At 48.4% G+C, this 14,165-nt stretch overlaps 1 long non-coding RNA gene across 1 annotated transcript; it reads left to right on the top strand.

The window, feature by feature from the left end:
• The first annotated feature begins 43 nt into the window (after nt 1-43).
• LOC117088251 lies at nt 44-3,644 on the top strand. The gene is made up of 2 exons (XR_004439099.1): nt 44-180; nt 2,964-3,644. It is a non-coding gene; the product is annotated as an uncharacterized LOC117088251 (long non-coding RNA).
• Nucleotides 3,645-14,165: the final 10,521 nt, after the last annotated feature.

The raw sequence follows: 14,165 nt of genomic DNA, 5'->3' as shown, positions 1-14,165 counted from the left end.
TTCCTCTCCTTACCAACGGTTACCAAGAGAAGCTCCCGCGGGTCCGCCCTAGGCGCTCCGCCCCAGGGACCCGCTCCGACTGCTGCAGTTCGGGCCTTATTTTAGGGTGAATCCCGGGCACCCGACCCGGCTGCGCCGTAGTGGGAGGCCACGGCGATTATCCAGGTGAAGGTCTTCCAGGTGAGATGGGGTCCCCTAGGTAAGAGGGTGTTCCAGGTGAGAGTCCTTCATATGGCGAGGTCCTCTAGGTGGGGGTGAGAGGGTCCTCCAGGCAAGAGTCCTCCAGGTAAGACGGTCCTCCAGGTGAGGGGTCCTCCAGGTCAGAGGGTCCCCCAGGTGAGGGTCCTCCAGGTGAGACGGTCCCCCAGGTGAGGGGTCCTCCAGGTCAGAGGGTCCCCCAGGTGAGGGGGTCCTCCAGGTCAGAGTCCTCCAGGTGAGGGTCCTCCAGGTTAGAGGGTCCCCCAGGTGAGGGGTCCTCCAGGTCAGAGTCCTCCAGGTGAGGGGTCCTCCAGGTGAGGGTCCCCCAGGTGAGGGGTTCTTCAGGTAAGGGGGTCCCCCAGGTGAGAGGGTCCCCCAGGTGAGGGGTCCTCCAGGTCAGAGGTCCTCCAGGTCAGAGTCCTCCAGGTTAGAGGGTCCCCCAGGTGAGGGGTCCTCCAGGTCAGAGGTCCTCCAGGTGAGGGTCCTCCAGGTTAGAGGGCCCCCCAGGTGAGGGGTTCTCCAGGTAAGGGGGTCCCCCAGGTGAGAGGGTCCCCCAGGTGAGGGGTCCTCCAGGTCAGAGTCCTCCAGGTGAGAGGATCCTCCAGGTGAGAGGGTCCCCCAGGTGAGGGGTCCTCCAGGTCAGAGGGTCCCCCAGGTGAGAGGTGAAGGTGAAGGTCCTCCAGGTGAGGGTCAGGTCACTTGGTCCAGGGCTGTGGGCTTCAGCAGGCATTTGGGTGCCTCCTCTGTGTTCAGGACATGGGGGCTCCGGGAGACTGAAGGAAACAAGCGCTGATGTCCATGCCGTCAAGTTCTGTGACAGAAATAAGCAGCAGCAAGTGAAAGACAGAAGAGAAGCTCCGTGAGGGGTGGCATTTAAGCTTAGCTTCTGGGCGGGAAGAGGTAGCTATGTCAGCATTCCCTAACAAAGTGTTGCAAAGTACATACCTCCCCTCACTCATGGAAGGCCTGATCTCTGAAGCTGATAGAAGCCATTCTCACAGGCACCTTCTTCTCCAATCTCACAGCCCAGCCCTGGAAGGTGGAGAAAGAAAAGTCGATGTGGAATGTTTAGGAAGTGCCATTGGTCCAGGTCCAGGTCCAGGTCCAGGATCAGGGGCAGCCAGCATGTCCACTAATCTGGCTTCACTGTTGAAATCCAGTTGAGCAAGCAGGGCCTAAACCACTGCCCACTGCTGAGACCAGCTCGGTCGTGGAGACCCTAACCCAACGGCGCTAGAGGAATTAAAGACACACACACAGAAATACAGGGTGTAGAGTGGGAAATCAGGGGTCTCACGGCCTTCAGAGCTGAAAGCCTCGAACAAAGATTTACCCACATATTTATTGACAGCAAGCCAGTGATGAGCATTGTTTCTAGATTATAGATTAACTAAAAGCATTTCTTATAGGAAATAAAAGGATAGGCCAAAATAAAGGGATGGGTCTGGCTAGTTACCTGCAGCAGGAGCACATCCTTAAGGCACAGATTGCTCATGCTAAGTTCAGGAACGCCTTTGAGTGGTTTTCCGCCCTGGATGAGCCAGGTGTTCCTTGCCCCCATTCCAGTAAACGGATAGCCTTCCAGCATGGGCATCATGGCCATCATGAGCATGTCACAGTGCTGCAGAGATTTTGTGATTTTGTTTATGGCCACTTTTGGGGCCAGTTTATGGCCAGGTTTGGGGCCCTGTTCCCAACAGCCCACAGCCAGACCTAGACTCCATTCAGATTGGTTTTGATCAGCATGTAAAAAATGGGGGAGTTCAGTGTGGTATAGAAAATGGGGGTGTTGGCTGGGCGCAGTGGCTCACGCCTGTAATCCCAGCACTTTGGGAGGCCAAGGCGGGTGGATCACGAGGTCAGGAGATTGGGACCATCCTGGCTAACACAGTGAAACTCTGTCTCTACTAAAAATACAAAAAATTGGCCGGGCGCGGTGGCTCAAGCCTGTAATCCCAGCACTTTGGGAGGCCGAGACGGGCGGATCACGAGGTCAGGAGATCGAGACCACCCTGGCTAACACAGTGAAACCCCGTCTCTACTAAAAATACAAAAACTAGCCGGGCGAGGTGGCGGGCGCCTGTAGTCCCAGCTACTCGGGAGGCTGAGGCAGGAGAATGGCGTAAACCCGGGAGGCGGAGCTTGCAGTGAGCTGAGATCCGGCCACTGCACTCCAGTCCGGGCGACAGAGCGAGACTCCGCCTCAAAAAAAAAAAAAAAAAAAAAAAAATACAAAAAATTACCCGAGCATGGTGGTGGGTGCCTGTAGTCCCAGCTACTTGGGAGGCTGAGGCAGGAGAATGGCATGAACCCGGGAGGCGGAGCTTGCAGTGAACTGAGATTGCGCCACTGCACTCCAGCCTGAGCAAGAGAGAGAGACTCCGTCTCAAAAAAAAAAAAAAAGAAAAAAGAAAAAAGAAAATGGGGGTGTTGTGACTGGGCACCAAAATTATATCATTGAGAAAATTACACCAGCTGGGGAAGATCTGATCTAGCCAAACCCCCTTTGACCTTTAGCTTTCAAGCTGCCTTCAGTTATTCTTGGGCTAACTTTGGGAGATGTTTATAGTTTAAATGATAATAGCCCCTCCCCAAAACTCAACTGTATTTGTAAAACTAATGAGGGGCCACCAGGCTAGGGAGAGGAAAGGAGCCTGAATTCTGCTAAGATGTAGATATCAACAATTGTCAGCCATTATTCCAGAGGTCCTGCAGATAACAATGCTATTGGAACCTAAGACTGGCCTTTTGCAATATCTCTCAAGGGTTTTTTGCATGTCTCGTACCTACGGCTCCAACAGGACCCACTGGCTGATGATGGCTTCACCTGGACTGGCCAACTACTCCTGGAGTCCCACCCAGAAGTGACTCAGCAAAGGAGGGTCCTGTCTCACTCTACAATGGCACCCCCCCCCAACCAGTCAGCAGCAAGCACCCATTGCCTAGCTCTACCCTACCCTTTCCCCCAAACGACCTTTGGAAAACCCTAGTCCCTGAATTCTTGGGGAGACTGATTTCAGTAATAACCACTTGTCCGTGTGAATTAAACCCTTTCTCTATTGCAGTTTCCCTACCTTGATCAACTGACTCCATCTGGGCAAGAAGAACCCGCCGGGCGGATACAGTATGAAGCCAGTTTTCCCAAGGGCTTTTATGGGCTCCATAAGTCAACTTGGATTGCTTAAAGCAGTCTGTTTATATTTGAAAGCATACCATTCCAGTCAAAGCCTTGGTAATATATGCAGGGTCTCTAATTATGTCCTATTACAAGAGAAAACGGATTGTATTGCACTTGTGCACATAATTCTATTGACATTAGAATACAGATAGGAGAAGGGAGAGGAAAACTTTTTTTTTTTTAATAGTGCTCACAAATAGTTCCCAATTTTTGGAGAAATCAGAAAGAGATATGCTACCCAAGCAAAATAAAATAAAATAAAAAGAAACAAATATGTTCCAAATTTTTCTCACAGGAGTGTACTTTACTCAATTGCTAAAAGCTGCAAATAGCTCAAAGTTAAAAAAGTTTTCTTGGTTCTGAAAGAACAGAAAGGATCAGTAATGTTTTAAGCAAAAATGTAAAAAGATTATTTCAGTCTTATAATAGTGTAGTCCATAAAATTAACTCTTTTTGCCCAATATTGGATGAACAATCCTCATGAATATAGCAGCTGTCAATGAGAGTCTTGGAAGTTTTTCGCTCTATTCCAATGGCACAATCTCTAAAGTGATCGGAAACTTATATTGAAGAGTACCTTGGAGTTCTATAGCTGATTATAAACCGCCCTATAAAAGGATCAAAGTAAAACAACAATTGTGGATGACAAAATCTTAGCCACAGTTAAAGACATAATTGAGGCCGGGCACAGTGGCTCATGCCTGTAATCCCAGCACTCTGGGAGGCCGAGGCGGGCAGATAACTTGAGGTCAGGAGTTTGAGACCACCCTGGCTAACATGGCAAAACCCTGTCTTGGCTGGGCACGGTGGCTCACACCTATAATCCCAACACTCTGGGAGGCTGAGGTGGGTGGATCACTTTAGGTCAGGAGTTCGAGACCAGCCTCATCAACATGGTGAAACCCTGTCTCTACTAAACAAATACAAAATTAGCCAGGCATGGTAGTGCATGCCTGTAATCCCAGCTACTTGAGAGGCTGAGGCAGGAGAACTGCTTGAACCCAGAAGGTGGAGGTTGCAGTGAGCCGAGATCGTGCCATTGCACTCCAAGCCTGGGCAACAAAAGCAAAACTCTGTTTCAAAAAAAAAACCTGTCTCTACTAAAAATACAAAAATTAGCTGGCCGTGGTAGCATGTGCCTGCAGTCCAACTACTCTGGAGGCTGGGGTACGAGAATCGCTTGAATCCAGGAGGCAGAGGTTGCACTGAGCCAAGATTGCACCACTACACTCCAGCCTGGGCCATAGAGCAAGACTGTCTCAGAAAAAAGAAAAAAAAAAAAAAGACATAATTGGCAAGCAAATTTGGTTACTTACGTGGCACACAATAATTTTACATAATAATCATAACTACTACTAATCCCATATACTAAGACATATCAGAATCACAGACATACAATTTTGGAACACACACTAACAACACATTTATAAATATAATCCCAAGAAGAACACCATTTCACATTTAAAAATGCTTCCTGTATGATTTCGTTATACCAAATAAGCCATATATCTCTTTTTGGACATCAGGGGACGTAATATCAAAAAATTGCCAGGCACGGTGGCTCACGCCTGTAATCCCAGCACTTTGGGAGGCTGAGGCGGATGGATCACAAGGTCATGAGATCAAGATCATCCTGGCTAACACAGTGAATCCTTGTCTCTACTAAAATATACACAAAAATTAGCCAGGCGTGACAGTGGGCGCCTGTAGTCCCAGCTACTCGGGAGGCTGACAGGAGAATGGCGTGAACCTGGGAGGCAGAAGTTCAAGTGAGCTGAGATCTTGCCACTGCACTCCAGCCTGGGCGACGCAGCAAGACTCTGTCTCAAAAAGAAAAAATAAATGAAAATTAGCCGGGTGTGGTGGCAGGCACCTGTAGTCCCAGCTGCTCGGGAGGCTGAGGCAGGAGAATCGCTTGAATCCGGGAGGTGGAGGTTGCAGTGAGCCGAGATTGCCCACTGCACTCCAGCCGGGGCAACAGACTGAGACTCTATCACAAAAAAAAGAAAAATAAAAATTAATGAGGACTGAAGAAAGAATTTGATTTTGGAAAGTTTGTCAAATATAAAAAGTTTAAAACAGTTGCTATCACTAAATAGGATCACAGGACATTGTAAAATAAGTCATTCACTTAGCCACAGTGGTAACTCACAGATTTCTCTTTTTTTATTTTCTTATTTTTTCCCTATTTTTAACCTTTCTTATGGTACTGAAATAACTCAAAGATTTCAAAAAAAAAAAAAATGTAGAAACCTTTATTCTTTGAGGGAATTTCTCAAATGATACAGACAGCATAAGGTCAATTAAATCTCTCTAAACTTTTTTTTTTTTTTTTTTGAGACGGAGTCTCGCTCTGTCTCCCGGGCTGGAGTGCAGTGGCCGGATCTCAGCTCACTGCAAGCTCCGCCTCCCGGGTTCACGCCATTCTCCTGCCTCAGCCTCCCGAGTAGCTGGGACTACAGGTGCCCACCACCTCGCCTGGCTAGTTTTTTGTATTTTTTAGTAGAGACGGGGTTTCACTGTGTTAGCCAGGATGGTCTCGATCTCCTGACCTCGTGATCCGCCTGTCTCGGCCTCCCAAAGTGCTGGGATTACAGGCTTGAGCCACTGCGCCCCGCCTAAACTTTTATAAACAAATCTATTACATTGTAATCATCGTGACCATAAGGTATAATTTTCAGGCCAGGCGTGGTGGCTGACGCCTGTAATCCCAGCACTTTGGGAGGCCAAGGCAGTCAGATCACTTGAGGTCAGGAGTTCCAGACCAGCCTGACCAACATGACAAAACCTCGTCTCTACTAAAAATACAAAAAATAGCCAGGCATGGCGGTGTGTGTCCGTGATCCCAGCTACTTGGGAGGCTAAGCCAGGAGAATCGCTTGAACCCGGGAGGTGGAGGTTGCAGTGAGCCGAGATCACACCACTGCACTTCAGCCTGGGTGACAGAATGAGACTCCATCTAAAAAAATAAAAATAAAAAAAATAAAAAAATTTGTAATGCTGGGCGTGGTGGCTCACACCTGTAATCTCAGCACTTTGGAAGGCCAAGGCGGGTGGATCACCTGAGGTCAGTAGTTCAAGATCAGCCTGGCCAACATGGAGAAACCCCGTCTCTACTAAAACTACAAAAAATAGCCAGTCATGGTGGTGGGTGCCTGTAATCCCAGATACTTAGGAGGCTGAGCCAGGAGAATTGTTTGAACCCGGGAGGCAGAGGTTGCAGTGAGCTGAGATCACTCCACTGTACTCCAGCCTGGGCAACAAGAGTGAAACTCTGTCTCAAAACAAAAAAAAGAAAAAGATAATTTCCATAAACATTTTTATAACCTTTTTTTTTTTAATTAAAGAGTGGGCGACTGGGTCTGGTGGCTCACAACTGTAATCCCAGCACTTTGGGAGACCAAGGAGGGCAGATCATGAGGTCAGGAGATCGAGACCATCCTGGCTAACACGGTGAAACCCCATCTCTACTAAAAATACAAAAAATTAGCCAGGTGTGGTGGCGGGCACCTGTAGTCCCAGCTACTTGGGAGGCTGAGGCAGGAGAATGGCATGAACCCAGGAAGCAGAGCTTGCAGTGAGCCGAGATTGTACCACTGCACTCCAGCCCAGACAACAGGGTGAGACTCCGTCTAAAATATACATATATGTGTATATATATATCTTTTTACAAACTTTATCACAACTTACACAAACCATTTATAATATACTTGGTCTTCCTGTTTTATCCCGAACATCCCTCTTTCCAAAATAACCAGCCATTTTAGAACAAAAATTTAGCATACAGGATTCTTTCCCATATGAAATTATTTTCCTTTTAAAAATACCTCCTTAGGCTGGGCGCGGTGGCTCAAGCCTGTAATCCCAGCACTTTGGGAGGCCGAGACGAGCGGATCACGATGTCAGGAGATTGAGACCATCCTGGCTAACATGGTGAAACCCCGTCTCTACTAAAAATACAAAAAACTAGCCAGGCGAGATGGCGGGCGCCTGTAGTCCCAGCTACTGGGGAGGCTGAGGCAGGAGAATGGCGTGAACCCGGGAGGCGGAGCTTGCAGTGAGCTGAGATTGCGCCACTGCACTCCAGCCTGGGCGACAGAGCGAGACTCCGCCTCAAAAAAAAAAAAAAAAAAAAAAAAAAAAAACCTCCTTATAACTATCTTTACATCTGTAATTACTTTTTTTTTTTAATTTTTTTTTGAGACAGAGTCTCACTCTGTCACCCAGGCCGGAGTGCAGTGGCGCAGTCTCTGCTCACTGCAAGCTCCGCCTCCCAGGTTCTTGCCATTCTCCTGCCTCAGCCTCCTGAGTAGCTGGGACTACAGGCGCCCGCCACCGTGCCCGACTAATTTTTTGTATTTTCAGTAGATGGGGTTTCACCATGTTAGCCAGGATGGTCTCAATCCTGTGCTGGGATTACAGGCGTGAGCCACCGCGCCCGGCCATGTATTTGTTTTTTAAGGACAACTCACTATGTCGCCCAGGCTGGTCTCAAACTCCTGTGCTCAAGCAATCCACCCAGCTTGGCCTACCAAAGTACTACTAGGATTACAGGCATGTAATTACAGGGATGTCACCATGCCTGGATAATTTCTGTATTTTTAGTAGACATGGGGTTTCATCATGTTGGCCAGGCTGGTCTGGAACTCCTGAACTCAAGTGATCCACCTGCCTCGGCCTCCCAACCTGCTGAGATTACAGGCTTGAACCACTGCGCCTGACCTGTTTCCTTTTCATAAGAACATTTTTTAAGAAACTTTTTTTTCCTAAAATATAATTGTTTTTAAGGAAAATTAGAAATGACCTAGACATTTAATGGGTGTCTATTATTTAATATAACTTTTGATTTGAAATTATTACAAGCTTATTTACAGGTATATATTCCATTACATTTACCTGATTAACTTTTAAACGTAGTTCACCTAGATTACTTAAGAAAACTGTCATAGGCGGGGCGCGGTGGCTCACACCTGTAATCCCAGCATTTTGGGAGGCCAAGACGGGCGGATCACGAGGTCAGGAGATCGAGACCATCCTGGCTAACACGGTGAAACCCTGTCTCTACTAAAAAATACAAAAAACTAGCCGGGCGAGGTGGCGGCGCCTGTAGTCCCAGCTACTCAGGAGGCTGAGGCAGGAGAATGGTGTGAACCCGGGAGGCGGAGCTTGCAGTGAGCTGAGATTCGGCCACTGCACTCCAGCCCGGGAGACAGAGCGAGACTCTGTCTCAAAAAAAGTTTATATTTTCCTGATACAGTATTTAAGTGCTTTTTTTCCTTTAACTGAATTAAAACGCTTTTATGTATTTTTGGCGGTGAAACGTTGTATACGTGACTCATGGATTCACAGTTGTATTAGACATACAGAAGACGCCTGACCCTTTTTTTCTTACTATTTTAAACTTCCAATTTCTTTCTTTCAATCTTTTTTTTTTTTTTTTGAGATGGAGTCTCGCTCTGTCACCCAGGCTGGAGTACAGTGGCACAATCGCAGCTCACTGCAACCTCCACTTCTTGGGTTCAAGAGATTCTCCTGCCTCAGCCTCCTGGGCAGCTGGGATTACAAGCACCCACCACCATGCCCAGCTAATTTTTTTTTTTAAGATGGAGTTTCACTCGCCTCCCACGTTCAAGTGATTCTCCTGCCTCAGCCTCCCAAGTAGCTGGGATTACAGGTGTGAGCCACCACACCCGGCTAATTTTTGTATTTTTAGTAGAGACAGGGTTTCACCATCTTGGCCAGGCTGGTCTCGAGCTCCAGACCTCAAGTGATCCACCCACCTCGGCCTCCCAATGTGCTGAGATTACAGGCGTGAGCCACCGTGCCTGGCTGCTACTTTTTGTATTTTTAGTAGTGACAGGGTTTCACCATGTTGGCCAGGCTGGTCTGGAACTCCTGACCTTGTGATCCACCCGCCTCAGCCTCCCAAAGTGCTGGGATTACAGGCCTGAGCCACTGCACCCGGCCTAAACTTCCAATTTCTTGATAACCTGTTTCATTCTCCTAAGCAATTTTCAGCTTGATAGCCCTAAATTCACATACCAAAGGAAGAACTCTTAGGTGAAAAATCAGCAAAATCTACATCTCAAAATACAGAGGGAGAGTCTGAGTGTGCTAGAGGGACATTAAAAATGAATGCCACCTGTAATCCCAGGACTTCGGGAGGCTGAGGCAGGCAGATCATGAAGCCAGGAATTCAAGACCAGCTTGACTAACATGGTGAAACCCTGTCTCTATTAAAAATACAAAAATTAGCCAGGTGTGGTGGGCACCCATAATCCCAGCTACTCAAGAGTCTGAGGCAGGAGAATCGCTTGAACCCGGGAGGCGGAGGCTGCAGTGAGCCGAGATCACGCCACTGCACTGTGGCCTGGGTGACAGAGCAAGACTCCTTCTCAGAAAAAAAAAGCCAAATCAAACATAAAATTATAGGCTGCGCATGGTGGGGGACTTCAGTGGGGGCCTACCCAACTCTGAGTAGGGGGCTGCCCACTTCAGTTCCCCTCTCCACTGAGAACTGTTCTGTTGCTCAACAAAACTCTGTCCTGCTCACCCTCCGGTTGTCTGCATAACTTCATTTTTCTTGGACACGAGGGAAGAATTTGGGACTTGCTGAATCACAGATACAAAAGGAGGATGTTGGCCGGGCGCGGTGGCTCACCCCTGTCATGGCCGGGCGCGGTGGCTCGCACCTGTCATGGCCGGGCGCGGTGGCTCGCACCTGTCATCCCAGCACTTTGGAAGGCCTAGGTGGGCGGATCATGAGGTCAAGAGATCAAGACCATCCTGGCCAACATGGTAAAACCCCGTCTCTACTAAAAATACAAAAAATTGGCCGGGCGTGGTGGCGCACGCCTGTAATTCCAGCTACTCGGGAGGCTGAGGCAGGAGAATTGCTTGAACTCGGGAGGCGGAGGTTGCAGTGAGCCAAGATCACGCCATTGCACTCCAGCCTGGGCAACAAGAGCGAAACTCTGTCGAAAAAAAAATTAGCTGGGCGTGGTGGCAATGCACCTGTAGTCCCAGGTACTCAGAAGGCTGAGGTAGGAGAATCACTTGAACCTAGGAGGCGGAGGATGCAGTGAGCCAAGACTGTGCCACTGCACTGTGGCCTAGCGACAGAGTGAGACTCTGTCTCAAAAAAAAAAGGGGGGAGGTGACACTGTAACACAGCCCCACTCACCAGACCGCAGGCAGTGGGAACAATCAAGCTGTGGCATCTGGGCTCTGCAGCTCTGGCATCTCCACGTTTTGGGTGCCAGCATATTCCCCCTCTCCAGACACCAGTGCCCAAGGCAGAAGCAGGTTGTGGCAAGCGCAGTCCAGTCACAGGCTGAGCGCAGATCCCACGGCCGGGCTAGGTGGGCGGGGTACCTCCAGTGGCAAGCCTGGAGCCCAGCGAGACCCAGGTAGGAGCACCACTGGCCACACAGGCCTCCAGTTGGAGAAGCGGCACCCTAAAAAGTCCTGTGTCAACTAGTTTAGTAAAAAAAAAAAAATGAGGTAACACAATACAATAGCAAGCAATTTAAGATCTGAGAGGAACGTGTCTGTTTGCACTCTTGGGGTTCCATAAGAAAAACAGAAGTTTCTCCCCAAAAAGGAGTCTGGTGCCTTCTCTTCTCCACAGGGTCTGTACATGTGTGTGTGGCACACGGACTTCATTAAGCTAATATGTTGGAGTATGTCGGATATTAGCTTTTAGTTAAGTTTACTTTTGGCCATTAAACCCTTTCTAAAATCCTCTTGGCTGGGTGCAGTGGCTCACGCCTGTAATCCCAGCAGTTTGGGAGGCCGAGGAGGGTGGATCACGAGGTTAGGAGTTCATGACCAGCCTGGTCAAGATGGTGAAACCCCGTCTCTACTAAAAATACAAAAATTAGCCAGGTGTAGTGGTTAGTGCCTGTAATCCCACCTGCTCGGGAGGCTGAGGCAGGAGAATGGCGTGAACCTGGGCGGCAGAGGTTGCAGTGAGCTGAGATCACGCCACTGCACTCCAGCCTGGGCAACAGAGTGTGACTCCGTCTCAATAAAAAAAAAAATTCCTTTTAAATCTTTAAATCTCACTACCTTATTTCAGCTGGGACAAATTGCTGATATTTCAAAAGTAACACAAATTTCTTTTTTTTTTTTTTTTTTTTTTTTTTGAGACGGAGTCTCGCTCTGTCGCCCGGGCTGGAGTGCAGTGGCCGGATCTCAGCTCACTGCAAGCTCCGCCTCCCGGGTTTACGCCATTCTCCTGCCTCAGCCTCCGAGTAGCTGGGACTACAGGCGCCGCCACCTCGCCCGGCTAGTTTTTTGTATTTTTTGGTAGAGACGGGGTTTCACAGTGTTAGCCAGGATGGTCTCGATCTCCTGACCTCGTGATCCGCCTGCCTCGGCCTCCCAAAGTGCTGGGATTACAGGCTTGAGCCACCGCGCCCGGCCAAGTAACACAAATTTCAAACCAGAAACGGTGTAGGAAGCAAACCTGGGCTGTCCTGGTGGAAAAATGGCCGACTCTACCCACTGAACTGCAGCATGAGGTGATGGCACTTACTCTTCGTGGCTTGGCTGGAAAAAGGTGGCCTTGTTATGCAAATAAAGCCCATCAGGTGGTCAAAATCTCTTTTTCCCTTTTTCTGGCTTTTTATTTTTCCTTTTCCCAGCTGTGGGAATTCAGTTAATTCAGAGGCCTTGTTTCCCACAATTTATAAATTTCCTTCAGATCTGACCAAGTCTAACAGAGTTCGTCAAATCCAATGGGAAAAAGACTGAAACAGCAAAAATAGCAAACACAGAAACAAACAAAAAGCAGTTAAGCAAAACAAACAATCCCACAATTTATACATTTACTGAGCATCCTAATAGTAAGAAATTAAGACCAGCCAGTTGTTCATGTTAGCTTTAGTCATTAAGGACTTCCAAGACAGAACCCCAATTCAGCTACTTACCTAGGAACGGGGCCCAGGCTTTAGACCGTTCTCTACCATCCTGGAATCAGGAAAAACTTGAGTTGTTTCCGAGCTGAAACTCCAGGGAACTCTCCTGCTCCCCATCATTACGGAAGCAGGAAAACTCGCCTTCTTTGTTGGAAGCAAGTGAAACACCAGAAAAGGAAAAGGCGTTGTACGCAAAATAAACCTTAGACCTCAACCAAGTTTCAGGAGATCAGAGATTCTCTGGAGGGTGGTGGGGCTCCCAATCTCAGCCAATTGTCCTATTGTCCTGAGCAATAAAGAAAGCCCAAACTGGTCCTAAGCACCAGTGGAAACTCTGTCAAAGGGCGGGGCCACCTCCACTCTGGAGTCCCTGCATGGTGGCCAACTTGTTAAGCCAACAAGTGTCTGAGACAGATCTCAGTCACCTTAGAGGTTTATTTGGCCAAGGTTAAGGATGTGTGCATGAGAGCCAAGTCTGTACCTTCCTCCAAAGATGATGCTGAGGGCTTCAGTATTTAAAGGGGAAAGGGGCTGGAGGGGAAGGAGGAAGGGCATGGTACATCCTTGAATCCACGTGTCACAAGACAAAAGGAGTCAATTATGTGTTTGTCTCGTGCTCAGTAAATTGGCATTTCACCCACTTTTTGATGGAGTCGGTGAAGGATATGAACAGACACTTCTCAGAAGAAGACTTTTATGCAGCCAACAGACACATGAAAAAATGCTCATCATCACTGGCCATGAGAGAAATGCAAATCAAAACCACAATGAGATACCATCTCACACCAGTTAGAATGGCAATCACTAGGCCGGGCGCGGTGGCTCAAGCCTGTGCTCCCAGCACTTTGGGAGGCCAAGACGGGCGGATCACAAGGTCAGGAGATTGAGACCATCCTGTCTAACCCGGTGAAACCCCGTCTCTACTAAAAAATACAAAAAAACTAGCTGGGCGAGGTGGCGGGCGCCTGTAGTCGCAGCTACTGGGGAGGCTGAGGCAGGAGAATGGCGTAAACCCGGGAGGTGGAGCTTGCAGTGAGCTGAGATCCGGCCACTGCACTCCAACCTGGGCGACAGAGCGAGACTCCGTCTCAAAAAAAAAGAATGGCAGTCACTAAAAAATCAGGAAACAACAGGTGCTGGAGAGGATGTGGAGAAACTGGAACACTTTTACACTGTTGGTGGGACTGTAAACTAGTTCAACCATTGTGGAAGACAGTGTGGCGATTCCTCAAGGATCTAGAACTAGAAATACCATTTGACCCAGCCATCCCATTACTGGGTATATACCCAAAGGATTATAAGTCATGCTGCTATAAAGACACATGCACATATATGTTTATTGCAGCACTATTCACAATAGCGAAGACTGTGTATGTGTGTGTGTACTACACAATGGCAGTGCTGGTTTATTACTACTAGTTTTTGAGATGGAGTCTTGCTCTGTCACCCAGGCTGGAGTGCAGTGGTGTCTTCTTGGCTCACTACAACCTCCGCCTCCCGGGTTCAAGAGATTCTCCTGCCTCAGCCTCCCAAGCAGCTGGGATTACAGGCTCCCACCACCACGCCCGGCTAATTTTTGTATTATTAGTAGAGACAGGGTTTCTCCATGTTGGAACCAACCCAAATGCCCATCAGTGATAGACTGGATTAAGAAAACGTGGCACACATACACCATAGAATTCTATGCAGTCATAAAAAAGGATGAGTTCGTGTCCTTTGTAGGGACATGGATGAAGCTGGAAACCATCACTGTCAGCAGACTATCGCAAGGACAGAAAACCAAACACCGCATGTTCTCCCTCATAGGTGGGAATTGAACAATGAGATCACTTGGACACAGGAAGGGGAACATCACACACCGGGGCCTG

Source organism: Trachypithecus francoisi, unplaced genomic scaffold (genome assembly GCF_009764315.1).
Source record: "Trachypithecus francoisi isolate TF-2019V2 unplaced genomic scaffold, Tfra_2.0 Lachesis_group10, whole genome shotgun sequence".
Classification (NCBI taxonomy): Eukaryota; Metazoa; Chordata; class Mammalia; order Primates; family Cercopithecidae; genus Trachypithecus; species Trachypithecus francoisi.
Note: the sequence above shows the minus strand (reverse complement) of the source record. Positions and strands in the feature narration are given on the sequence as shown.